At 38.7% G+C, this 22126-nt stretch overlaps 1 long non-coding RNA gene across 1 annotated transcript in view; it reads left to right on the top strand.

The window, feature by feature from the left end:
- The window catches only part of LOC127196465 (uncharacterized), a 182972-nt gene that overhangs the window by 60287 nt on the left and 100559 nt on the right, over positions 1-22126 (top strand). The window contains exon 2 of the long non-coding RNA XR_007831484.1: positions 12998-13048. This is a non-coding gene — a long non-coding RNA (uncharacterized LOC127196465). The remainder of the gene's footprint in view (positions 1-12997; positions 13049-22126) is intronic.

Below are 22126 nucleotides of genomic sequence, written 5' to 3'. Positions count from 1 at the left end.
CCTTAACTCCGATTAAACAGCTGTTGGTTTCTCCGTAACAAAAGTGTCACTGTTAAACCTTTTAGGATATTTTGCAGACCCAGTCATTATTGTGTTTGATAGGCTTTATAGCCGTGTATGACTATTGATCGGTCTTCTCTCTTTCGATGAATCTAGCCCTCGGGGAGGAGACGTCCAGGTCAGTTTCAATTCAGTTTCTCCCAGGCTTGTGTCTGGCATGTGGTGTCTTCAGCAATTGGGTCTTCCCTTCAATTTTTGGGAGGTAAAAAGGGCAGTGGCAAGTGATTATATTGGTTTAGGTGCCTCTTACACTCCCCTGACCAACAACAAGAAGGAGCCCCCCCCCCATGCCTGACATTGGGGCTTTGTTTGTGGCTCTTTAGAGGAGTGTTATCACCCTGTGTGGCATAACTGCATTTAAACTATGGTGTGTGTGTGCGTGCACACCCGTGTGTGTTTGTGTATCCCTCTTATTCCCCCTTCTCTGTGTAACGTATTTTAAAGTAAGATTATAATGTAATATGTTTTTTCTTATAGCATTTTTGGAGGAAATCTAACTTTTAACTCTTGCTGCAGCTATGTTTGATCCAAGTATAGAATTTCCCGTGGTAATGCACACATTTCGTGGTGCTGGAATTCCTATCTCTTTTCTGGACCTTTATACATGTAATGAGATGTGATGGTGATGAGAATACTAAAGTGAATGAAAATTCTTTACATAAGAGTAGTACTGAAAACAATCTTTTTAAGCCCTTCAGGAGAATTTGTAATTTTTAATTTTAACTGCTTGGGGAATTGAATTTTAACAGAAACATTGGTAGGGCTTAAACATACCTACACTAACCCAAACAAATGCTTCTAAGGAACACCTGAGTTGAGCAATGTGTGGAATGTTTGGGTTTGCCTTGCTAGAACCTTACTAGGACTTTCAGGAAATTAAAGATTCGGGGCGAAGATTTCCTTCACTCCTGAGACTGGATATATCTGTGTATACCTTTGAAAGTCAAACTTGAGTCACATGGTGAGTTGTTGTTTTAGCAGGCCTGGGAGACTGTGTAACTTCTGAGCTGGAGGAAATCTAGGCTGTGGCTTTAACCTTAAAAAGCATCCTGATGTCCAATACAGAGACTCACTGCTTCCCCTTGTCTGCATCGTGTAGGTCCTACGTTTTCACACAGGGCACTGGTAATCTCCGGAGTTGATAAAACAAGCTCCACTAGACATTTCCTGCAAATACTGATGTATTCACTTTATTCACTTTCCTATAATACTGTTTCAAAACCCTCCATCTTTAAAGGCTAGTTGTTTGAGTAGGTTTTCATGTGGTTAAAAATCAAGTTGCTGGCTTTTATAGATTCATTACTCAACTGTGTTTCCTTTTCTATGGGATACAGCGTCACATGTATACACTGATGACATGCACAGTTCTTTGTTTTTTTTTTTTTTTTTTTAATAATATTTTTTCCTCAGTCTTAGACCTAGGAGAGGGGAATAGGGTGAAAGCGGGAGGGACGGATGAACGAGAGCATACAAATGATGGGATGACAATTGATTTGTAATCTGAATAAATTAATTAAATTAAAAACTAATATTTTAGTACTTATTTTTGAAGTTTTATACATGTACCTCTACAAAGTATACAAAGTATTTTCATTATATTGACCCACTCACTCCTCCCTAACCTCTCCCAAACCCTTTCAACTTCAACTTATTTTCTTCTTCTTTTTTTTTTTTTTTTAAGATTATTAGGTTTTTAAATTATAATGTTGTTTACCACTTTTCCTTTCTATTTTCTCCCTCCAAACCATCCAATATATCCTGATTTTCTCTCTTTTATATTCATGGCAGTCATTCATATAATTTAATATTGTTAAAATTCAAATTAAAAAGTGAAGAAAAGCATCATGAGCCTATCTGGGCATATTGACATGGACTCTTAAATGACAACAAAATGTTTCTTCAGGCAAAATCAGCTGGCTGGAGATGCAGCTCAGTTGGGTGAGTGCTTGCCTGGCATGCATAAAGCCTTCCTTCAGTCCTCAGCAGCACATAAGCCAGATGCTGTGGGGCAAGCTTGTAATGGCAGTGCTCTGAGGACTGGAGGACCAGCAGGTCAAGGCCATCCTCAGCTCCACAGCACAGTCCAGGTGAGCCTAAGCTACACGAGCCCTTATGCTTAAAAAATGTGTAATAATATGAATGTATATATAAAAAAGAGAAAAACAATAAAAAATAATAAAATTAAAATAAAACAAAGACTGTCATCTCCTAAAGTTTTGAATCATGAAAATTCTTAGAGCAAGTGCTAGGGGAGATTAGGATCTTAACATTTCAAAATGTTAAGATCCTTCCTTAATTAGCTCTCCCAAGCTTGTTTACCCTTACTGCTTCTGTTGGACTTTGAACCTGGTAAAATTCTTAAGGGAGCATACAGTTAGGAAAACTTACCCATGTCCTAAGTATAAATATATAACATAGATATATGTGAATATATGTGTATATATATGTATACATATTCTACTTTACATGTAATCACGTATATATGCACAAACTCACCATCTCCTTAAGGTTATACATGAATTTAATATTATTTCTGATGTTTATTATTTCTTTTGTTTAATAGAAGAGACATTGGTGTCTTGGAAGTAGAAAATCAACCAAGTATTTTCCATGCACGCAAGAGAACTTGAGTTCAATCCCCAGAACTGACTTACAATGTCTGGGTGTGGTGGCAAACGTGCTTGCAGGACTAGTGCCGTGTGCTGGCTGGCTATTCAACACACTCCAGGCCTATGACAAAAAAAAAAAAAAAAAAAAAAAAAAAGTGGACTGTGTTGAAAAACACCACCAGAGGTTGACATCTCCCCCTGCAGGTACACACATACATATATACACACTCATACTGACATCCACATCTATCGAAATAAGCACATGCACATACACGCACACACACACATACATGCACACACACATACACATACACCCAGAGAGAGAAAGAGACAGAGACAGAGACTGACCTTATATTTAATTTTTAAATTCTTGTGGTTTTCTTCTGGAGATAATAACAGTATATAGTGCATCTGTTTTTGTGAGGATTGATTCAATCTTGTATTTGACTTGCTCCATGCAATACTCCAGTTATATGAAGCACATTTTCCTGCTTTCCTATTATTTTTCTTGTATTAGAATTAGCGCTCACTTAAAACTACTATGATTTAAGCATTCACGTTTAAAAATAATAATTTTTCTGTGTTTTGACAGTTGATGGATGAATTGGTTCCAATTTCCAAGCATGCAGTGGGTCTTCTCAAACTTAACTTCCATTTCCAGACTTTGTTGTGGCAGCTACAGCAAACATGTCAGAGTACAGAACATTCCATTAAGAGCAAAACCTGGAGGCTAGCTTCCTACGATTTTGTTTTATGTGACAAACAGTGTCTAGAGGTGAAGGTAGTCGGAGTGGCCATGACTCAGCCCCTTTCTCTAGGAAGTGACTCACTCTGCATTAATAGATCTCTGTCTTTGTGGCATGCCCCTCACTAAGTGCCTGGGACACAAACATAGACGGGCTGGGTCACTCACCTAGAGCACCCCAGAGTCTGGGAAGGCCGGGTATGGCATTGATTAGCACCTATCTGGCTCAGGAACAGCCAGAGCTCTATAAATGTTATACTTACCTGTCAAGGGCAAGCATGATTAAATACAGGGGCCAGCTAGATAGGCAGCTAGATTGGCTGATAAACATGCAATTCTCCATGTTAAAGTAGTCTGGCCTACATTAAGCCCTCGCTATCTTGTTTCAGTATTAAGTAAAATTTCACTCTCTTTCATATCACACATCACTGTACCTTTCATGAATAAGTCAGTCATCTGTCTGGTGGATAGTCTCCTTTATGGTTCCGCTACAAACTCAACCTTCATGTTTGTAATAAAGACTAGGCTAGAACACACTTACACTTGAACCTCCCATTCGAAATCTGCCACCACACCACTGAGTGTTGGTCTCAGACCCTTGGAATTCTCTGGAATTCTCCGGACCTCTTTTCCTAGCCACATACTTACCTTCCCATCCCTTTATATCCTGTAGGTTATGCATGTTGTGAGAGACCGACTGGGGTCCTCCACAGTTCATCTGTCCCGAAGTCCTAACCCCCAGTTGGACTGTATTTAGTATATGAGCTCTTAGGAGGTGGGATCCTTGGCCTTGTACAAGGAAAGGACGAAAATTTTTTTAAAAGTTGTCTGATCCTCTACACTCACTCCATGTAGCTCCTTCTTCTAAATTTAAGAAGACAAATAGATGGCTGTTGACCATTTAGGAAGAGAACCTTTGCCAGAGCCCAGCCATGCTGAACCCCTAACCAGCATCTGTAATTACAATGAATAAAATTCTGTTCTTTAAGCCCCTTTTATATTGTCTGTACACACACACACACACACACACACACACACACATGCACGCACACTCACACACATCTGTGGAGGCCTTGAAGGTATTTACATATTAAACATATGTATTGATAGCTGGCTTGTATTTATATCTATCTATTTCTGCTTCATCTGTGCCAAAATGGATGCCTCGTCTCTGTTCACTTGGATGTCCAAGGACTATTTCTTCCTCCCTGCCATCTCCGATCTCATCTATTGTCTTTGCAGATTACATTTCCTAATTAGGCCATATTTTAATTTAAAATCCTCAGTGTTTCACTTTAGTGTACAAAAGTAAAGATTTTTTTTAATTTTTTATTAATTTATTCTTGGTACATCTCAATTGTTATCCCATCCCTTGTATCCTCCCATTCTTCTCTCCCTCCCATTTTCCCCTTATTCCCCTCCCCTATGACTGTTCCTGAGGGGGATTACCTCCCCCTGTATATGCTCATAGGGTATCAAGTCTCTTCTTGGCTACCTGCTATCCTTCGTCTGAGTGCCACTAGGTCTCCCACTCCAGGGGACATGGTCAATATGAGGCACCAGAGTTCGTGTGAAAGTCATACCCCACTCAACTGTGGAGAATATTCTGATCATAATGAGTGAGTTAACCCAGAAACAGAAAGACTCAAATGGTATATACTCACTTATGTCTGCATACTAGCCCAAGGGGCATGTCCCATGAAAGCCTTCACTTACCAGGAAACTGGGACAGAGGGGAGGACATCCTAATGGGACTCTAGATAAGAGAAGCATGGGAGAATAGCAAAGTAGAAGGATCCAGAGGGTCCTAGAAACCTACAAGTAGAACATTATGATAGGCAGATTTGGGCCCAGGGGTCCCGCTCAAACTAAGGCACCAGCCAAGGACAACACAGGCGGTAAACTTTAAACCCCTACCCAGATCTAGCCAAAAGTAAAGATTTAATATGTAGCTTCCTCAGACCTAGGGCCAAAATCGTCACTTCTTATATAGATCCAATGTAGCTTTCGCTCAATTATTCCTCCTTTTTACATGTCTTACTCAGGTAGAGCTGTAGATGTGATGTGCTTCCAAATATTGCCTGGGCCTGTCCTCTTCCCTCCCTTGCTCCTTTCCTCCCTCCTTACCGCCTTTCTGCCCTCACTCAGATCCATCATTATTTTCTTCAGTTGCTGAGACACAGTCCAGCTGTTTAACCCAGTCTAGCTTCAAGCTGTTAACCTCCTGACTAAGCTTTAAGTTCCTCCGTGAATCATTATCAACACAGCAGGATTTCATCCCACCTCTCTTCTTTCAGCTCTTACAGCATTGCTTGCATTTCTTCCTTAAAATAAGCATATTCTGCTATGCATCACAGTCATTGAATATTTTTTTTCTACAACCATTCCTACACCAATGGATTCTATTAAATAAACCCTTTAATGAGAACAAATATTGGATCCTCAAAATGCCAAACAAGGTTTGTTTTGTAAAACTACTTTGTTAGGTTCCCCAAAGAAGGCTACGAGGTTGGACAGATTTGCTCAGAGGTAAGGAACATGTACTGACGTGGTGGAGGACACAAGTTCATCTTCCACAACCCACATCAGGTGACTTACAACTACCTGTAGCTGCAGTTCAAGGGCACTCTGACACATCTGACCTCTGCGGGCATCTGCACACACGCACACATACCTACCACAAACATAAAACTAGGCATAATAAAAATAAATCATAGCAATAAAGACATACGTTACAAATAAATAAAAGCACTCCAAGCTTAAAGTAAAATTGATTTTAATGCTGAATAATGCTTTCAGTACTCCCAAAGTTTATTTCTAGTGCAAATTTTCCAAGAGAGAAACAGGGAAAACACAGAAAAAGTACTAACTGTGACTTTGAGTTGACAGTTGTCTTGTTACTTAGTTGGTAGCTGTCCCTGTGTTTCCAGATTTTTTTCCTTGTGAGATATAAACAGGCACACATCTGTTTGATATGTGGGTTCTATATATCTGGCCATCACCATATGATTTAATGTGGACACAAAAGTATTTCTCATTGGCTAAGAAAGATAGCTGACTAACTCTTTAAGATTAATTTCTGACATTTTTCTCACCCTCTGGGAGAGGAAGAAGAGCAGACAGGAAAATGGTGATTTTAATATGCAGATACATTATGGTGCCTGAAGGCAGATGCCAAATCACATTGAAAGGACTTCTCTTTGAATTATGTTCAGGGCTTTTGTTTAGCAAAATACTACACAAAAGTCCTGACCTGGCTGTTTGAAGTGGCAGCTGTTCCCTGTGAAGACTGAGCCGTAGGGCAGCATAAATCTTGTATCTATTTGCTCAATAACTGGGTTGCATTTCCCCCCAAAGTTCAGGTTGCTGGTGAGGAAGCAGCTGCAAATGGAAGTGTTTCTCTTAAACAGAAACGAACCAATAAAGACCACAGGGTAGGTGTGGTTCGCTAGCACATAGTCCATCCATTCTTCTCCCTTATGAGGATGTTCCTGTCAAATACTTTTAAACAAAACTTGTATATATTAAGGTGTATACAATAATGACCATCACATTGAGACAAGTTAGCATGCCTACCTCCTTACAGTTACCTTGTTATTTTTTTTTTATCTGCTTGTTTGTTTTTTATGAAGGCACTTGAAATCTACCCTTAGCAAGTTTCCCATATACCTTAGGGATTACTAACTGTAGCCACTGTGCTGTACGTTAGACCTCTGCAGTTCCCCAACTGTAGTTATCACACAGCTTGCCGAGCCTCTGTGCTCTTTCACTGTAGTCAGCATGATGGACACCAGTCCTCTGGTGCTCTTCGTCCATCTTATATAACTGTGATTTTTGTAGTCTTTTACTGCCATCTCCTTCCTACTCTCTGCACCACCTTTCCTTTGGTTCTATGCATTTGTCTGTTTCTCTTTCTTATCTTTTTTTTTTCTTATTAATTTCACCATCTATGAAGTTATGTAATACTTTGTATATGTGTGTTTATTTTAGTCCCATAAATAGATTCATTTTGGGGGCTGGATCATTTTCCACTGTGTGTGTATGTGTGTGTGTGTGTGTGTGTGTGTGTGTATGCATAAGTTCTGATGTGTAGTCATATTCTGGTGACTTCATTAGTTGTTCCCCTACATCTATATATACTGTACATATTATGAATAATGATATTATTAATAAAAAGTACAGATATCTATTGAAGGTAATGATTTTATGTGCTTTGGGATTTCTGGGTCATATGATATTTTTATTTTAATTTTGAGGTGTCCTATATTGTTTCCGAGAAAGCGCATACCAGTTTACATTTCTACTAAAAATGTATGAATGTTCCATGTTAATTACCTTTATGATCTCTATAATGCAAAATCTGACTAAAGTAACTTGAGCGATAAAGGATATATTTGGGCTCATGTTTGAGGGAAAGCATGGTGTCTTCGATAGTTCTATCTGTAAAGACAGGAGTGTGTCCCCACTGCTTAATCATATCTTGGCGAGCCAGGAAGCAGAAAGCTCAGGCCAGAGCCAAGGAGTTATCTCCTTCAAGTTCCACTTCAGTGAACTAGTTCACAGTCAGGAAGGTTCTGCCACTTCCCAAATTAGCACCACCAACTGGGGGCAGTGTTCAAATACTGGAGCCCATGGGGGAGAGTAGAGACCAACCATAGCATGTTCCTTTTGTCCATATGGTTGGCAATATTTGCTCTCTTTAATCATCTTTTTTTCTCATCAAAGTATTTATTGTTTATTTAGAACAGTTGTTTAGTTCGACGACTAACAATTTTTAACTTTTAACTGGGCTACTTACTACCATTTTCTCTTTTTTATTTTATTGGGACCACTGAAGATCCATATATATATATATATATATATATATATATATATATATATATATATATATATATATCTACATATATATATATATATATATATATAGATAGATAGATAGATAGATATGGCTAATTCAAGTGTAGTATCTTTTCTTATCAGTTCTTTAATCATCTTAATCAAAGTCATAATAACAGGTATGAGATGATGCCTCAGTTTGATTTTTATTTATGTTTCCTGGGTTAGCTGTGCTGAGTGCTGTATTCTGTATTTATTGGTCATTTTTATGCTTTCTTTAGATAATTTTCTATTTAGGGCCTTTGCTCATGTTTAATATAGTTGTTCTTGTTAGTTACTGTTGAGCTGAGTGAATTTCTCATACATTTTGGATGTTAACCACTTAATCAGACACATGGCTTGCAATGCCGTTCCACCTTGAGACTTCCTTTTTATTTTGGTGGTTCTGTTGTTGGGCACTTTTTACTTGCTTGTTTTGGGGGTTTTTTGTTTGAAGTCTTGGAGTCATCTGGCTTTGTCAATGGCAATGGCAATGAGTTTGTTCTCTATGAGTTTCATCCTATAATTCTTTTTGTTTTGGGGCCTGAATGTTAAATTCTTAATTTATTAGAGTTGACTATTGTGTCTGGTAGAAGATAAAGGTCTGTTTTCACACTCTGCACATGGATATGCAGCTTTCCCAAAAACAGTTTTCAGGGAGAGCATCCCTTGAGTGGAAGTCAAATGGGACAAGAGTAGTATTTTTAATCCCTCAAAACTCTCAAAAGAGTTTTCAACTGTATTCTAAAACTTGGCAAAGAATCAAAGGAATACCAAATGGACCATGTGAGCTTGTTAACCTTGAACCATGTGGACCCTCCTCTCTGTGCTGAGCACTTTGGTAAGTGTGTGGCTTCAAATACAAGGTTCATACACTTGAAATAGCACTAATCCTTTACATTTCCATTTAACTTGTGCTGTGCTGAGTAGGAAATAAGACATTTTGAGCTACCCTGTAACTCGGAGCGGTGGTGTCCGTGAGCAGATACACTCAAGGACAATTTAGAACATCGTGCCAATCACACAGAGTGCAGGCAGGTTTCTTTGACTCATCTCTTGTCTCTAGAAAAGTCCCCCAAAGTGTCATTATATTTTTTAGTATGAAAGTATGCAACGGAGAGTGAAGATTCAGACTCTAATCAACCTAAAACGTGTTAAAGATACTGGGATGTTTTATATGCTAAGGAGCTCTCAGCGAAGAGTGGCTCATGTCATGTAGGCAGTTTAAAAACACAAACAAATGAGCAACTCCACATAGTCTTTCACTGGCTCCAGGAAGTAATAAGCCATAGTCACCTAACAGCTGTGATAAGTGGGGCTATCACTCTGGGATTCATCTTTCAGTAACTACTAAATGGCTACTGAGCAAGTTTGTGTACTGTCCACCACGCATGTAGGAAAACAGGATCACTGCTTGACTGAGGTAAAGTATAGGTAGCATAAAAATTATAACTCTAACCATTTTAAATGTGTAGTGCTCTGACATTAAGTACATTTAAGATATTGAGAAAGTTGCCCCTTTAGGGTTTTATTATGTTTTCAAGTAGATATTTGAATCCTGGTGTTTGTCTGTCTGTCTGTCTGTCTCTCTTCCCCCTCCCCCTCCTTTGCCCCTCCCTCCTTCCCCCCCCCTCCCTCCCTCCCTCCTCCCCTCTCCTTCTCTACCCCCTCTGCTTTTCTTGGGAATGATGACTGCTAATCACCATGATCGATGCGCACATATATGCAGTGTCCTGTTCCTCTATTACCTGTTGTTCACATGTCCTATTGTAGCTGCCTCCAGCAGCCACACACACTTCCAGCCACAATTCGAGCCAGCCCTTCAGCATGAGGAATACTTTCCCCCCTGCTCAACTAGGATCGTTTCCTTTTATAGGTAGAATATATTTTCTCTCTTTAATTTTCTGCTTTTATCAAAATTTTAATTTCTCTATCATTTCTTTGACTGTGTACTGTTAAAACTTAAAAAGCAGCAGGGCCTTTGATTCCAGCACTCAGGAGGCAGAGGCAAGTGGATCTTTGTGAGTTCAAAGGCCTGCCTGGTCTACAAAATGAGTTCCAGGACAGTCAGGGGTACATAAAAAAAAAAAAAAAAAAAAAAAAAAAAACACATGTCTCAGAAAACAAAACAAACAAATAAAAAGTATGCACAGACTGGTCCTAGTCCCCCTGCACATATGTAGCAGATGTGTAGCTTGGTCTTCATGTGGCTCTCCCAATAACTAGAGTAGGGTCCCTCTCTGACTCTGATGCCTCCCTTTGGGTCCTGTTCCCCTAACAGGGCTGCACTGTCTGGCCTCAGTGGGAGAGAATGTGCCTAATCCTGTAGTAACTTAATGTGCCTGGGCACATTGGTACCCATGCGAGACCTCCCCTTTCTCTGAGGAGAAGGAGAGGGGAGAATGGGGGCGGGGAGTGTCTGAGGGTGGGCCTGGCATGGGAGGGGGCTGCAATCAGCATGTAAAGTGAATAAATAAATAAAATTTGAAAAAAGAAACAATACAGAACAAGCTGTCAGCTAGTGGAGAATGCTTTAAGTCAGCAGTTCTCCACTTGTGGGTCACAACCCCTTTGATAGAACTCTGTCTCCAAATATATTTACACTGCGATTCAGAGCAGTAGCAAAAAATTAAAGTTATAAAGTAGCAACTGAAGTAATTTTATGGTTGGAGGTCACCATAGCATAAGCAACTGCATCAAAGGGTCACAGAGTTAGGAAGGTTGAGGACTACTGCTTTAGACTTTCAACATGTGGCACCATTCAGTTTAATTACCATGATAGGCAGCTTAAATAGCATTTTGAAATAATAATATACATGGGTCAAAAGAAAATTATTTATTTTGTTCTGGAAAGCTCACAATGACTTACTACTGGGATGTGTCCGTGTTGGTTGCTGTCCTATTCTTGGACAGTGAAGTCATATTACATACTGTCATCTTTATATCTTATTCCACATTGTTTTTCCTGTATTGCCATCAATCTGCATATGTCTTGATAAACCCATGTTTAAAGCTGAGATGTCATTGATGGCGCCTAATGAACATTGTATTTTTGTTGTGGTTGTTGTTGAAAATACTTTCTCCTTCCATTGTGAGTTCATTTGGTGCAATAAAATACATGGTATTCTTGGGAACTGGTGGTTTTATTCAGATACAGAATTTCATATCAAAGTAAAATTATATCAGATGTTTGGCACAGGGATAGATACACTAATAGTAGCGTTCTGTAAAGCCCCTGATAATGTCTCTTTAAAACAATTTCAACAGGGATGATGGGGAGAAATAGGAGGGAAGACAATGGGGACCAGATTTGTTCAAAATGCATTATATGCATGCATAAAATTCTCAAACAATAGAAAAGGATGGCAGCTGGTTTATTATCCCTCCTTCCGTTCTTATCTGAAGAAATCACTTTTCTTTGTAGCATGCCTTGAAATACACACCAACAGTCCATGCCCAGTGCTGTAGTCTGCTGGTGCTTTCCCGTGTTTGTGCTGTGTTTCTCTGTGCTATTCTTTCCACCAAGTCACCATTGTAGGATGTTAAGTCAGTGCATAGACTCTGTCTAAACATCTAACGATGAGACATTCCTGACTGGCCGGCATACGCTGACTTCTAACCAGTTAGCCCAGATGACTGTAGGAGGCAGCTGGGTTTTAAACTGGAAACACTGTTATGAATCCTTTCTGAAACAGCGTGAGAGTCTGACCCTTTGTCGTTCTTCAGTTCTTTCTTTGCTGGCCCAGGTGACAGGCTGATGTTCACCACAGACGTTTTGAAAAACTGTTTTTCCCTTAGTTCCCCTTCTTTGTTCCTTTCCGCTGACAGTGTGCTTTCCCGCATATTTACTTCTCAGTGTATTTTAATGGCCAAACTTATGCACAGGGGACCAATGAGAAGACTGATAAATTGCCAATGAAACTGCCTTCCTTGACCTTGACTACCTTTGCACTGATTGATGATCCTGGACTAAAGATCTACAGACTCTTTGTGGGTATTAAATTAGATTAGAGATCTGTGTGAGACAGTCCAGACCATTATAACAAACATACCCTAGATGGGGTGCCTTATAAATAGTAGAAATTTATTTCCCAAGCTCAGGATGCTCAAAAGAGCAAGGTCATCAATTCAGTAACTGATGGGGTTTGGCCTGTGTAGAGAGATGGCTGCTATCTTGCTGTTCTTACCTGGCAGAAAGGACAAAGGAGCCCCTGTGTTGGAATTTCTTCTCTAAGGACAGTAGTCTCCATTTCTAAATTTCTCATTTGTAAGCATGAGTGTTAGGATCTCAGCATGAGGATTTGGCGGAGTAGGTAGAGAATATAAGGCGGGGTCCAGATGAGTTGGTTTTATTTAAAAGTAAATCTTCATGGTAAATGATGGCATGTGACAAGTTTAATGTGGGTGTTTTGGACATTATACTTAAAAATCCTTTGAATGTATAAAGTGCTGGAGGCAAAAAATACCACCTAATTTTTGACATTTATTACAGGTTCAAAAAAATGAAACCTAAAAATTACTGTGAATTTAAAATGTTATTTCTACATAAGCAGAGTGTGTTGTAAAGTGATCTGTGTCAGCCAGTATATTTTCAGGCACAATAAACAAGTTGTTTAACGCTTGCCTTGGCCTTCCTCCTTAGACAAAGAAAGGCTGACTTTTCCAACTGACTTAATCTGATGGTGTTATTTTTTTCTTCTGTTTTCAGAATTTTATTGATCTGATCCAACCCATATTGTGACTGCTGGCTGGAATTAAGGTCAGTACCGTGCTTATATAGATCACAAACAAGCTGAAATAAGCTTTTATAAGGGCTTTTTGAGTCTTTAGCTTGTTGGCTCAGGATATGCTGGTCAAGTGTGACCAATAGCAGGATTGAGTATGAACTGTATACATCACAACTTTGGCTCATAATAAACACGGTTTTTGGCAGTGTTTGTTTTTATAGTAGAATCTCTTTGGTTATTGAGTGTTTTACTTCTGTCACTCTACTAGCTAAATTTTGGTGAAAGAAAATCTCTCTCATTTTCTTTCCTTAAAAGAATTAAACAAAGGCTGGCTTATATTTTAAAGAATGGCTTGCTTTCTGAGTTCACAGAAAAACGCATTTAGTTCCACAGTTTGGTCCTCACACAGAATGCATTACCTAAGGAGAGCAGAGTTGAAGTGCATTTGTGAATCACAAATTATAATTAACAAGCAGAATGGTAAGGTGTCATTTCTTTTGTTCTGTTTTCACATTAGATGGCTTTTATGGGCCACTCTGAGACAGCTTCTGTGAGTCTGGAATAATAACAGCCTTAGAGGACCCTCAGACAAGTGGGTTTGGGGATCTCTTTATTCTCTCTAATTTCTTTTTGAGGACATGGATTTAGAATTAAAAATAAAATTATAACCTAAGCCCTGAAAGCAATGACGAGTTCTGTTACTCATAAAGAGCAAAATGCCAGGTGTTGCTAGTTTGAGCATGGGCTTTTTGTTAATGAGTAACGTAAAGAGAAACACTGGGTTTTCGTTCATGCTTACATTAATCAAGAATTTCTACTTTAAACACCATATTTAACTCTTTAAGCTAAAATGCCTACTATAGCAGGCATACAGTAAATGTGTACTTTTTCTGGCCTTAATCCTGATGTCACTCTCCTGTTGTCAGTAACACACACACACACACACACACACACACACACACACACACACACACACACACACATACCACACCACCACACTCTCTGTCCCTCAAATGAATGGGTAATATTTCTCTTTTGTCTTTTTCAAGTACATATGGTGCTTTGCTGTTCTTTAATCTCTATTTTTGAAATTAAATAAATAGAATGTTGTATTTATGCTTATTGGTAATTAGCTAGTTAATAAAGAAAAACTAGGGTAAGTTGATTTGAAGTCTATTTATAAATCATGTTACTTTTATTTGATATAGTTTTGAGTTGAATATTCTAGAAATACTTATCCTGGTATCCTTTTTAATCACTCCTTGGTATAGTCTAAATAAATTGATACATACTTGAACATGTTATTATTATTATTATTATTATTATTATTATTATTATCATTATCATTATTGGAATAGACTCTGACAATTTCATATATGTATGTAATGCATACCAATCACACATCTCCCACCCTCTCTTAGCACCTTTCCACCCCTGTCTACAACGCCTGCCCCCTTGCCTACACATCTTTTCCTCACATTCCTGTCTGTTTTATGACCCACTGAGTTTAACCTACCTGTCTATGTGGCCATAGATTTGGAACTATCCTTCGGAGCTTGGTGGGTTCAGAGGGAGATGCACAGGTGAAAACAATGACTCTGTTTCCCCCAGAATCAATCAGTAGTCCATAGTTCATGAGTAAAGGATAGGGCCCTCAAAATCATTCCTCTACCCATGACTGACAGTAAAAAGAGCCAGTCTTGTTCAGGCCCCATGTATTAACTATAGCTACAGGGTCCATGACTCCAATGGCTGTGCTTTACCCAGGAGAATGCACTCCATAGCCCCTCTCCTGGCTGCTTGCCACTTACATTCTTCTAGCCTCTTCAGATACCTCTTCTCAGTATCCAGGACGGCCATGACTCTGGATTCACCATCATTCCCTGCAAAAACAGCCTTCTGTGATTGAGACTGAGAGTAGCATTTGTCTATGTGTACAACGTAAATATTTAGAAGACAGCTAGATGCTATGTCAGTTTGGTTGAAGAACAGTTGGTTCCTTCCTTGGGTCTCTGACTTTCCCAGGCATTATTGTTGACTGAGCTTTTAGTACCAGGCATAGACTGTCTCCTAAGGAGTAGGCTTCAGATTCAGTCGGAAGGGTATTGGTTTTCCCCATAGCAGTCACACCATTTCTGAGCATGTAGGCTCATCTTGCTTGGCAGTTTGGTTTTGTAGTTCATAGGGTTCACAGCTGGGTAAGGCTATTGAGGAGGCCTTTTCTCTCCCACATGTCTGCATTGCACTACCAACACTTTGAAAATTAGCCACCAAGGAAAAAATTTCCATCTTAGTCCTGGCTTGCAGAATGCTTACAACTAAGGTGTGTTCTTGTGGACAGCAGAGATGACTCACAAGAGCCTTCATTGTATGGGAGTGCCTCTGGCACCTTCCAAACCAACAGTTTCCCTGGAAGGATAACATACCTGGCAGTGTAGTTTTGTTTAGTAACCTACTGCATCTGGGAACAGCATTATTTACCCATTTGAGGTGTCTCCATTCAATCTCCAGTTATATTTTTTAATTTGGTTAAAAGACAATAAGCTTCCATATAGACTTTTTAGAAACACATGTCATTTATGCTAAATTTTTCCTGTCCTCTTCCTCCTCATTACAATATTTTCCGTGCCATCCCCCATCCCATTAGACCTGGCAAATAAAAAGTAAAGTCTAAAGAGAGGTTTGCAAGGTATCTGTATTTTAATCAGGAATAGTTTTGATGCTCAAAGTCATCTCCTTTTGAGTTTTGCTGTCTCATTGTATTATCCAAATAGAAATTTGAAATCCCATCATGCTCTGGTTACTTTTCTGAAAGAAAAAATTGTTAAAAGTAAATACATTTCTGTCAAGAAAGCAGTATTACAGTTTTGCCTTAATCTGATATCCTACTCACTGTCAATGTTGAGATTGTGTGTGTGTGTGTGTGTGTGTGTGTGTGTGAGAGAGAGAGAGAGAGAGAGAACACAAACATTGTGTTCTACAAAAATGTAAAAGGTAAGAATAATATATATGTTCAAATAAATATGCTAATTGAGATACATGAAGCATGCAAACACATGGGGGCCTAGTTCAATCCCCATTATTGGGTATTTCTAATTGAGAATGAAGAAATTTTAAAACAAGTTTGATAAACAATTATCTGTATAATAATTTATAAAAGCACCTACTCATAGAAAGACTTTAAAAAATAATTTAACTCCTCAGAAACAATAGATTCGGTGGGTTTGTTTATTTGTTGAGTTTTATGTAGCTGGGGCTGGCCTTCTAGTCTCTATGTAGCCAAGTGGCCTTGAACTCCCTGTCCTCCTGCCTCGACCTCAGAAGTGCGGCTCTTATGGTGAGAGCTTGAAGCACAGTGTTACTGAATGTACACTGGCAAGACATTTTAAGTTGTCTAAATTTATCGTATGTGGGAATTGGCATGACATACAGAAAGTAAGAAAGTAAACTGGACAGTGTTTCTTTACCATACTTTACATCACAGCTTTTGCTACGGGATAGGTTTCCTATGAACCGTGATTTTTCTGTTTTAATAATTAATCACAATGCCAATAGTTTACTGTATTACTCTCCAGTTTTTGTCATGTGTTGTTTTCACTTAAGCTTCTTTTTTTAACTTGTTTTTTACTTTTAAAAAAAGTTTTATGTAAACTTTGAATTTTGTAACTTCCAGTTGGTTGAAAAATAGTATTTTAAATGTAGTTTACCCTGCAAAAAAATCTCATAATTTACCCTTTCCCCATTGCTGGGCAGCCATCTTTAATAGCTTACTCTATAAATAGTACTATAAATGGGACTGCTATGAATATCCTTCTACTCGGAGTGTTACTCCAACATGGTATTTAATATCAATTTTTAAAATTCTATAATCTAAGGAAGTCAATGTCCTTTAAAGTGGTTACCATGGTATGAGAGCTACTCGGGGCCGTGGTACCAGTGACCACTTTATTGATGGCACATTCCTTAAGAATTTCAAAGCTGTTGTTAAAAGTAGGGTTTAGTTTTTCCTTTCGGATTGGCAAGAACTAATAATGTCTAACGTGTGTGTGTGTGTGTGTGTGTGTGTGTGTGTGTGTGTGTGTGTGTGTACATGTTGCCTGTTTGTACGAGTGTTTCTGTGTATGGATGCATGCACATGTGTGTATATGCGTGAGTGAGGCAGAGGAGGACTCCAGGGAGCATGCCCCTGGTTCTCCTCCCTGACAGTGGGGTCACAGTGAGCATGCCTGGCTGTCCTGCAGGGCTCCTGGAGACTAGGTCCTCATACCTGTCCTGCAAGTTCTTTGCCATCTCTCCATCCATCTCCACAGCACCAGTAGTTTCTTATTTTTTAAATAATTTAACTGTAAAATATGAAATGTGTACTTATTAGAGAATAGTCATGTGATACTAAATATTAGCTGGACAGCACAACTTTCACTCCACACGGAATCCCTGAACGATGATGTTTATTTTACTGGTTTTGGTGCTTCCTACTTCAGAAGACTGTTCAACTTATGTTGCTTTATTAACAATCGTGGTTTACAGTATTTAGTTGTTCCAATGCTAGACAATGGTGTTCATTTTGCCATGGTTCCTCAGATAAGGAAACCAAGAACCCTGACAAATAGAAGAATGACAGCTTGAACTTTTGTACAATTGAAGTGTCTCTCAGCTTGTGATGAAAAGTTAGCACACCAACTTTCCTGGAAATATTTGAAATTTTGCAAGAATGAGTATTGTTCTTAAAATACTAAAAAGGGAAGATCATAATGTCTTTAACCAGTATTTTGATTTTAAATTTTTATCCTGTTTTAAAAATAATCATTTTTTAAATTGATACTGTCATTTAGTTTATAAAATGTAAAGATAAAGGGAAACTATTACTTTATGTCAAGGAATCTTAAGTTTTATCCACTCTGATCCGTTTTTTACCCAAGACATTTTTATCTTATTCTGGTTATACAAAAAGATATACTAGTCAAACATTTACTGGTACTAAATAAAAAGAAATTTAATTAAGACACTTATTTTGTTATACATATAATTTTGACATACTAGTTTTATACAAAGAATGAAAACTTTACCTGAATATTTGATACTCTAGCATGTAGATTATTTTGACACTTCTCAGAGTTTATCTGTATTTTACAGTCCAAAATTAAGAAGGGCGTATTACATACATACTCAGTGCAGCAGCAGGAGCATATGAGGCAGTGCTGGTAATTATTACCCAATCCCAAGCCAAAAATCTATTTAGTGACTTTTTATAAATGTAAAGTCAAATTAACAACTCAAACAGCAACTTTTACAATCCAACCTTCTAACACAGTATGATCCAAAGTTATAGTAATTTGATACATGCTGAGGCATGATAGCAGGGGACTATTAAGGGTGTCTGGATTCAGTAATTACGTTTCTGTAAGAAAGAAGACTTTCTCAACAGTGGCAGCACTGCAGCCCAGGACGTACAGGGGACACAACTTTGAGCCAGGGTTCCAGCACACATATTTGGGCTTTGCGAGCATGAAGGCAGGTGCAGTGGAAAGTGTGTATGTGGTGTGTGCAGAACCAATACTGCAGTGAATTCATGTGCTTCATCAGAAACAGGCACTTCCAGAAGCACCCATCATTAAAGACCTACTTGATTTTGAATTAAATTCTGATCATTTTATGCTCGCATCCTTCTGCCAGACTATTGCAATTCCCACATTAAGCTATACCACCCCATGCAGTTTCGGAAGTTGTGCGTAACTGGTTGCTACGTTTTGACTATATTTTTTCTTCACCATATACATGAACAGTCATTATAAATTCCCCTAATGGTGCCAGAAGTGTGTGTGTGTGTTTACACTGACACCCACTTTCCACCCTTAGAGATAGACAGTATCCTTGGAATTAACAGCTAATGATCCTGTGAGTGAAGCCTCCCCTCCTGTATTCCTGGTGGTGTTAGTTAAAGCACTTGTGTTTGACACTAGAAGATAATGTGATTTCTTGGTAATTTGAATCCTTAGGTGCTTTTCTGTGAGCGAATCAAGAATAATTATATGAAATTATTAACAAAAGGCTTGATTGTAATCCCGTGTTCCAGAACAGTCTGGGCTCTGTTTCTTTTGCCTGAGTCAGAGTAGTTTGTACTGTATGTGACCTCTGGCCTTCAGCACATGGACTGCCCAGTGCTCCCCTGGTTAAAATTATCACCTGCAAAGTGGGAAGTGCATTAACTTAGACTTCGTACCCCAACAATTTAGACGCCATATTGCTGTGAACCCTAAAACATAAGTTTTCTATAACATCTAAAAAATAACAAAAGCATTTTCTTCTCCTAGATTTTATATAAAAGATTCTGATGCTTCTCTTAAGACAAGAAATAAAATTTATGAGGATCTCAAAATGATTGTTATGGAAATTTCTTTTAAAAATGAGAATGGTACTGTATATGGCCAGAAAGTAATGAATACTGTGCTAAGTGACACTCTCTGTCCCCATCTCTCCCTCCATCTTGTTCTTTACACTCTTTGTGTGACATACATGCATGTGTGATGGGTATATGTGTCCATGCAAGGCAAGTCCAGAGTCTGACCTTTGGTGTCTACCTCTATTGATTTCTACCCTACTGTCATGTTTTAAATGAGAACCTAAAGTTTAATGCAGAAGGTTCTGGATGGCGAGTTGCCTAAGGTTTCTTGTTTGAAACCTTAGGCTTCTCTATGAGTAATCTCTGGAGTCTCATGGTTTTAACTGTTGTCCATTAACACTTTGAAAACTAATTTTTAATTGTTAAGGAACTTTACCCATTTATACAATAGATTTTGTTCCCCCCACTTGCTTCTCTTCTTCCCCTATCTCCTGCCGAAAGCCTTCTTCTCACTAAGTTCCCCTCTGACTTGCATGACATCTTTGGGTGTACAACCCACTGGGGTCTATAGTTTATTTCCAGAGCATTGTGAGAGAGTACATCCCAAGTTAAGGCAACTAATTGATGACTACACCACTGAGGAAAATGGTACTCCCTCTCCCAACAATATTTAACTGCCAGTAGTCCCCTCACAGATAATTGGGACCTCATAGATCCATCCCCTACCCATGATAACATGATTCTGGGCCCAATGGTGCGCAGGTTCAGGGCGGTAACCTCCACTACAGTGACTTCCTAGTGGCTGTGTCACCTCCAGAAGGCGTGTTCTTGCCTCACATCTTTCTCTCCTTTTATCTCCTCTCTCTCTCTCTCTCTCTCTCCCTCTCTCTCTCTCTCTCTCTCTCTCTCTCTCTCTCTCCCTCCCCCTCCCTCTTTTCTTTCCTTTCTTTTTTTCTTTCTTTCTTTTTTTTTCTTTCTTTTTTTTTTTGGAGACAGGTTCTCTTAGATCACTAGTTTGGTTACACTGTCTAGCCAACAAATTGTAGGGCTCTGCTTGTCTCTGTATCACCATCATTGGAGTTATAGAATGCCTAACTATTTACAAGGGTACTGTGGACTTGAACTTAGATTCTCATGTTTACACAGCAAGCACTTTACTGAACACACCATTACCTCAGCTCTTATACTCTGTATACACTGTAACAAAGATATCATTAAAAAGCTAATAGCACGTCACCCAAGTAATCAGATCTATCTATCTATCTATATCTAATATTCAAATGACCTTAGGAATGGGGAGCCGAGTTTCTCTTACTGTTCTATTAGAGAGCTGTGTTAAACCTTCTTTACTAGCTTGATTCAGGATGCAATGCCCCGAGCTTCTCAGTCAACCTCCCAACACTGTCTCAGTAAGGAGCTGTGTTCCTCCTCCAGCCTTCCTCATGGCTTCACACATCTCTCCCAGAACTTGCTCCTGCTTCACTTCTGTCTGTCATGACTATTTCCAGCTATGCTCTGTCCATGAAACAACCCCTAGGCTATTTGAGGAAATCTAGTATCCTAACCCTGGGCTGTCTGCCATGGTAGAGCCTTCCAGAAGTTGACATGAAATAAATTATAAAGATATTAAGTAATACACAATTTTATTACATATTATGAACTAGGGAATACTTATGTGTTTTTTGCATATGTTACAGTAATCATTTTTCTTATTTGTTGTATTCTTTCCCTTAGGGGTGGAAAAGTTGTGCCCCCCCCAAAAAAAAAGAAAGAAAAGAAAAGAAAAGAAAAAAAGGACTTAAAGAAATAACACCCAAAGACATTTGAAGCAGTATCATTATTTTTAATTTAGTGATTTTAGAAAAAGAATGACATGAAAAAGTGACTTTTTTATATTCTACTTTATTCCTATACTCAAATATGCATATTATAATTATTGGATTGGTGTAAACAATAAAGAATACAACCTGAGATTATTTAAATGCTTAGTTATTAATTTAGCATTTTCATGAATGATACAAATTTGCTAGAGTCACATTACAAACTGGAAACACTAGTTATTCCTAGGAGGGCTTGCTTTCCTATGCAGCTTTTTGAAATCTGCACTGTCATACACTTGTGTTTTCCACTTTTATTTACTTATTTCTTGTTCATATAGAGTCTCAGTGTGTAGCTCACGCTGGCCTAGAACTTGTGAACTTGTGATACTCCTGCCTCAGCTTCCCAAGTGCCGAATAACTGCTGTGAGCCTCCAGACCCATTTTTTTTTTCTTCTAAAATAAGTAGTTTTTCTCCCTGCTGACGACATTTTAACTGGCCCTGCAAGATGGCTCAGCCAGCAAAAGCACTTGTCACCAAGCCTGACAACTTGAGTTCCATTCCTGGGACCCACATGACAGAAGGAGAGAACTGACACCCTTGCCTAACCTCTGGTGCAAAATAACAACAACCATTACAAGTCAAGAATGAGCTAATGGTGTGACTGAAGCAGAAGGCAGGCTGGTAATGTGGGGAAAGGGAGCAGGCACTCTTACTGTGACTCTCATCTCCTCAGCAACTTCAGGAACATGTGCTCCTGAAACTGCTCCCTTTTTGGTAGTTTTGACATAGGAAAGAAGAAGGCTGTTGATGTCACAGAGTATAAAAATGCTGCCCACTGTAAATATTTTAAAGAGCAAGTGTTGCATGCTGGCTTTTCTCGATATAAGAAAATAATAGTCTAGTTGATTTTTTTCCATTACGTAAATGTAGTATCAAATGCCTATAAAAG

Source organism: Acomys russatus, chromosome 12 (genome assembly GCF_903995435.1).
Source record: "Acomys russatus chromosome 12, mAcoRus1.1, whole genome shotgun sequence".
Lineage (NCBI taxonomy): Eukaryota > Metazoa > Chordata > Mammalia > Rodentia > Muridae > Acomys > Acomys russatus.
The sequence above is the reverse complement of the archived record's forward strand: the minus strand, read 5'-3'. Positions and strand labels throughout refer to the sequence as shown.